Raw genomic sequence first — 6092 nt, 5'->3', positions numbered from 1 at the left:
TCAGGCTTCAAAGTGACCCAGGCAGGTCAGATAGGCCTATTAATGAATATGAAAGATTTTCCAGTTAAATTACCATTACAAAAGTCTTTTAGAACAAGGTAAAACAGTTAAATTAAACTAATGATAAAATGACCACATTTGAAAGTACATGTAACATTTCACTTCTGAATCATTCTCAACCTCTTTTTTTTAATGAGCATAAATCTACTTTTTCTCTTTGCCATGGGTCCACCCCATTGGGGAGAATAAAGAAAAGAAAAAAAATATAAAAATAGAGATGGAAGGAATATTAGAAATTGTCTAGTTCAGTTCTCTTATTGTACAAAGAAAGAAATTGAGGCCAAGAGAAATTAAATGATTTGTCCCAAAGTTACACAACTAGTATGTAATAAGATTAGAGATGGTGTGTCCCTAAGTAGACCATTATATTACAACATGGTCATTACAACAAATCACAATTTAGTGCAAGATTTAGTAAGTATGCCCTCAGGGTGAGGTGGTGCTGGTGCTGACTTCTAGTTCAGAGTTAAAAATAAAGAAAGGAAATTAAATAGGAAGCTAGCTGAGGGCTAGTGAGGGTGTGCTTCTGATGCCCTTCTTGTCCCATTCAGATACTCTCCCCTTCCAGTTCCCTGTGACTAGAAGGCAGAGATTCTTGAGGCACTGGAGTGAATCTGGAGAATCCACTTTATGGAATTTCAAGAGCAAATTATGAAGGAAGATATGATAAAAGTGCACAATCCAACAAAACAATTTGGAATAATAGGTCAAGTGATGTTTATTCTCAAATTGTAGCTGCAAGGAAGTCACTAAGAACAGGGTAAACAGAAAGCCTCTGCAAAGAAACAAAGCTATCCAGGAGGCTATAGGATAGTACCTTCATAGACAGTTATAGGATGCATTCTAAAATGAAGTCTCTTCCTTTACTACTGTGAAAAATGATTTTTTAATAATCACTATATTGGCAATTCAGAGCTTTACCCAGTCCCTTCTTCCTGTTGATCCCAAAAAGCCCAAAACAGAGTTTATTCTAAGAAAGAGACAAATGATGAGGTCAGGTCCATGTTTTTATTTCTCTCACAAGCTGTCAACATGCATTGCATGGGAGTTACAGTCCAGAACTAGGCCTCCCCTATGGGGGCCAGGGCTAGAAGTGGCTTAATTTGGAGTTCGGGGGGGTCCAAAGTTATATGCCCTTTGAAGAGTAGGTGTTCACAAGGGATGTCAATCAACTCTGATTGATTAACACACTGGGAGGTAGGCTATATTAAAATGAGAGTCTTGGGGTATATGACTTAAGTCCCTTAATCTTGGTTAAAGAGACAAAACTTCCATATCACCTGTCCTGACAACAGAGACAAATCAACATTCTTCCAGACTTATGTGGGCAGCTCAATGAAGAGGAACATACCCATTTAAATTACCTCTTAATATTGTCCTAAAGAAGAAGCTAAACTTACTAAGAAAGGGAGATAGGAGGAGCTCTGAGTCTCAAAGGTAATGATTTACTAAGAAAAATCATTTTTTACATTTTCCCATCTGATTCTAATGAGAGGTGTAGCCTTCTCAATGAATCACTAAGTGATATGATCAACACTTCATCAAAGGTTTTGGGGACTTAGAATGGGTAACAATATGGGAGAAGGAAGGGAGAAATTGATCAACACAGTGGCAAATCAAAAGAGTAAATAAAGTAAAGTAGTAAGTAAATAAACCAAGAGGGAAAGGGGAAAAGTAAAGCATACATAAATTGTCTATTTATGATCAGGAGTCACATCTCATACAATTGTCTGGTTTTGGGGATACCATCTGATGAAATTTCCTGGTCCGAGTGTAGTTTAAGCAGTCTCCAGCAGACTGTCTTTTTAAGACTCCTTGTAGAGAGATCTTCTGTCTTTGTTAAATTCTCCTACAAAATTGATTTTAATACAATTTTAAATTACTTTGCCAGGAATAAATTCAAATAAAAACAAAATTAGAACCCAATTTTTATACCTCACGTTCATTCCCTCATCAGGAGGATGAGATTCCACTAAGGAATTAATAATATAACATTTTCTAATGAAAGACAGGCTCCAATATATAAATAAATAAATGAGTAATAATTTTTTAAATTCTTCTTCTAAAATTAACTAATTGTAACAGAACTGAGACAGGTATTATATTGACTAAGTAACAGAATAATATCTTGGTTTCACAGGTCCTTGACCTAATTATTCCCATAACATTGTGAGGAATTAAAGGACTTTAACTTTTATAGGAACGTACACTAGTAACAGATGCCAAAGTTAAATATACTTAATTAGTTGTTTGGACTAAAATTCTAGGCATTTTTAGGGTGCTTGAAAGGATTTGTTTTATAATTTCTTGGTTTTTTCATAAAGTCATTAGCTTCTAGCTGGTCCATTCTAATCTTTGATTTTCTTCAGTGAGCTTTTGGACTTCCTTTTCCATCTGGTCAATTCTACTTTTTAGGGCATTCTTATCCTCATTGGGTTTTTGTATCTTTTTTGCCCTTTGGGTTAGTCTATTTTTTAAAGTGCTATATTCTTCAGTATTTTTTGGGTCTCCTTTAGCAAGCAGTTGACTCGTTTATCATGATTTTCTTGCATTGCTGTTATTTCTTTTCCCAATTTTTCCCCTACTTCGCTTACTTGATTTTCAAAATGCTTTTTGAGCTCTACTATGGCCTGAGACCAATTAATACTTTTGTTTTTTAAAATTTATTTATTTTTCGTTTTCAACATTCATTTCCACAAATTTTGAGTTCCAAATTTTCTCCCCATCTTTCCCCTCTCCCTAACCCATAACATCTTGCATTCTGATTACCCCTTCCCACAATATGTCCTCCCTTCTATCATACCCCTCCCTTCCCTTATCACCTTCTTCTCTCTTTTCTTGGAGGGTAAGATAGATCTCTATACCCCATTACCTGTGTTTCTTATTTCCCAGTATGCAAAAATAATTCTCAACATTCATTCCTAATACTTTGAATTCCCACTTCTCTCCCTTCCATCCTCCACACCCGTCACCACTGAGAAGGCAAGCAATTCAATGTGGGCTGTATATGTGTAGTCCTGCAAAAACTTCCATAATAGTTACATTGTGTAAGACTAATTATATTTCCCTCCATCCTATCCTGCCCTCCACTTATTCTATTGTCTCTTTTGACCTTGTCCCTCCCCAAAAGTCTTTACTTCTGATTACTCCCTTCTCCCATCTGCCCTCCCTTCTATCATCCCTGTCACCCTACTTGTCCCCTTCTCCTCTACTCTTCTGTAGTGCAAGATATACTTTTATACCAACCTGAGAAAGCATGTCATTCCTTCCTTAAGTCTAATGTGAAGAAAGTAAGCTTCCCTTTTTCCCTCTTACCTCCTCCCTTTTCTCCACAGAAAAACTTTTTCTTACCTCCTTTATGAAAGATAATTTGTCCCATTCCATTTTTCCCTTTTTTCTCCCAAAATATTCCTCTCTCACCCCTAAATTTTATTTTTTTAGGTATCATATTGCTCAACTCACCCTGTGCTATGTGTGTGTATGTGTATAATCCCTCCAATTACCCAAATACTGATAAAAGTTTCAAGAGTTACAAATATTATCTTTCCATTTTTGAAAGTGCTTTATGATTTCTCTTTCCTGTTCACCTTTTCATATTTCTCTTGATTCTTGTGTTTGAAGGCTGAATTTTCTATTCAGTTCTGGTCTTTTCATCAAGAATACTTGAACGTCGTCTATTTCATTTAATGACCATTTTCCCCCCTGAAGTATTATACTCAGTTTTGCTGGGTAGGTAATTCTTGGTTTTAATACTGGTTCTTTTGACTTCTGTAGTATTCTATTCCAAGCCCTATGATCCCTTAATGTAGAAGCTGCCAGATCCTGTATTATCCTGATTGTCTTTCCAAAATACTCGAATTGTTTCTTTGTAGCTGCTTTTAATATTTTCTCCTTGACTTGGGAACTCTGGAATTTGTCTACAATATTCCTAGAAGTTTCTCTTTTCAGATTTCTTTCAGGAGGTGATCTGTGGATTCTTTCAATATTTATTTTACCTTCTGGTTCTAAAATATCAGGGCAGGTTTCTTTGATAATTTCATGAAAGATGATGTCTAGGCTCTTTTTTTGATCATGGCTTTCAGGTAGTCCCATAGTTTTTAAATTGTGTCTCCTGGATTTATTTTCCAGGTCAGTTGTATTTCCAATGAGATATTTCACATTATTATCAACTTTTTTCATCATTTTGGTTTTGTTTTGTAATTTTTTGGTTTCTCATAAAGCCATTAGCTTTCATCTGCTCCATTCTCATTTTTAAAGAATTATTTTCTTCAGTGAGCTTTTGAACCTCCTTTTCCATTTGGTTAATCTGCTGTTTAAAGCATTCTTCTCCTCATTGGCTTTTTGGACATCTTTTGCCAGTTGAGTTAGCCTATTTTTCAAGGTGTTATTTTTTTTTGGCATTTTTTTGGGTCTCCTTTAGCAAGCTATTGACTCACTTTTCATGATTTTCTTGCATCACTCTTATTTCTCTTCCCAATTTTTCCTCCACCTCTCTTATTTGTTTTTCACAATCTTTTTTGAACTCTCCATGGCCTGAGACCATTGCATATTTATTTTCAAGATTTTGGATGCAGAAGCCTTGACTTCCTCTGATGTTATGCATTGTTTTTCCTCATTTGAGAGGATAAGAGAAAATACCTGTTCACCAAGAAAGTAGCCTTCTATAGTCTTATTTTTTCTCCCTTTTTGGGGCATTTTCCCAGCCAGTCACTTGACTTTTGAGTTCTTTGTCAAGAGGAGGGTATACTCTTGGGACTCTCACTTCTTCCTAGGTGGTACAATCAAGGGAGAGAAGTTTACTCCTCTCCTGGCCTGCACACTGGTCTGGGAGCAATCAAAAACTTTTCTGCCCAGAATCTGCATTTGGAATTCCCTCACCACAACCACCTCCAGCTCATCAGTCAGTGCTCTTCCTCACCTCTGGGTAGAGCTCAGGGGTGAGAATCATGTCGTGGCTCAGTTCCCCAAGGGGCTCTAGGGAGAGAGCTCCAAAAATAACAGCTGCCACTGCAGTGCCTGCTGCTTTAGATCCAGACTGGGTTCCACTCTCCTTGGTAAAAGAGCCCTCTTACTGACCTTTGAATCTGTCTGTTGCATTGAGCAATCTGGGAACTGTTGCCAGTGGTGCCCTGAAGCCTGTTCCACACACCACATGACGCTGGGTGACTACGTACTGCACGTTGGGTGTCTGTGTGCCACACTCAATTAACATTTTTCTCAGAGTATTTGGATGTAGGAGCTTTGACTTTGTTGTCTTTTGTTTGTATACTTTGGTCTTCCTTGTCACCAAAGTAAGACTCTATAATCTGATCCTTTTTCTGGTTTTTGCTTATTTTTCTGGCTATTTACTTGACTTTTGAGCTGTCAAAATATTTCTCTGGTTCCAGCGGGGGTGATGGGTGTAATCTCAGTCAGTTGATCTCCCACATCTGTGGGCCTGGAACTCCAAAAACAGTTCCTGCTCCTGTTGCCATGGGTTCCTCTTCTACTGCCCCTTCTACCCCTCCACCACCCTGGGGCATGGGCCTGACCACTCTACTCTCTTACACAGGTCCCACAGTTTTTTTTTTTTCACTGACCTTCCAATTTGTCCTTTGCATTTTAGGGTCTTGAAGTCTGGAAACCACCACAGGTGACCAAGATTCAATACTCCAATGCCTGCTTAGGTCCCATCTGGGCTGGGACCTGTGCTGTACTGTGGCCCTCCCTGGACTGTGCTCTACTACCAGTGCGGTAGCATAGGCACTTCTCAGGGAACTTCCAGGCTGTCTTTGACTGGAGATTTGCTTCATTCTGTCATTCTGTGGGTTGTGTAGCTCCAGAATTTGCTTAGAGTCATTTTTTACAAGTATTTATCTGAGTTTGGGGGGAGTGCTCTAGCAAGTCCATGCTGTTAGTCTGCCATCTTGGCTCTGCCCCCTGTTTTTCATATTCTCACTCAAGTTTTTATGTCTTTTCCTAACTTTTTCAAATCCTTTACTCAGACTACCTCCACCTTCCTTTACATTCCAAATTAAATATTGTACTCACCC

Source organism: Notamacropus eugenii, chromosome 6, assembly GCF_028372415.1.
Source record: "Notamacropus eugenii isolate mMacEug1 chromosome 6, mMacEug1.pri_v2, whole genome shotgun sequence".
Classification (NCBI taxonomy): Eukaryota; Metazoa; Chordata; class Mammalia; order Diprotodontia; family Macropodidae; genus Notamacropus; species Notamacropus eugenii.
The sequence above is the reverse complement of the archived record's forward strand: the minus strand, read 5'-3'. Positions refer to the sequence as shown.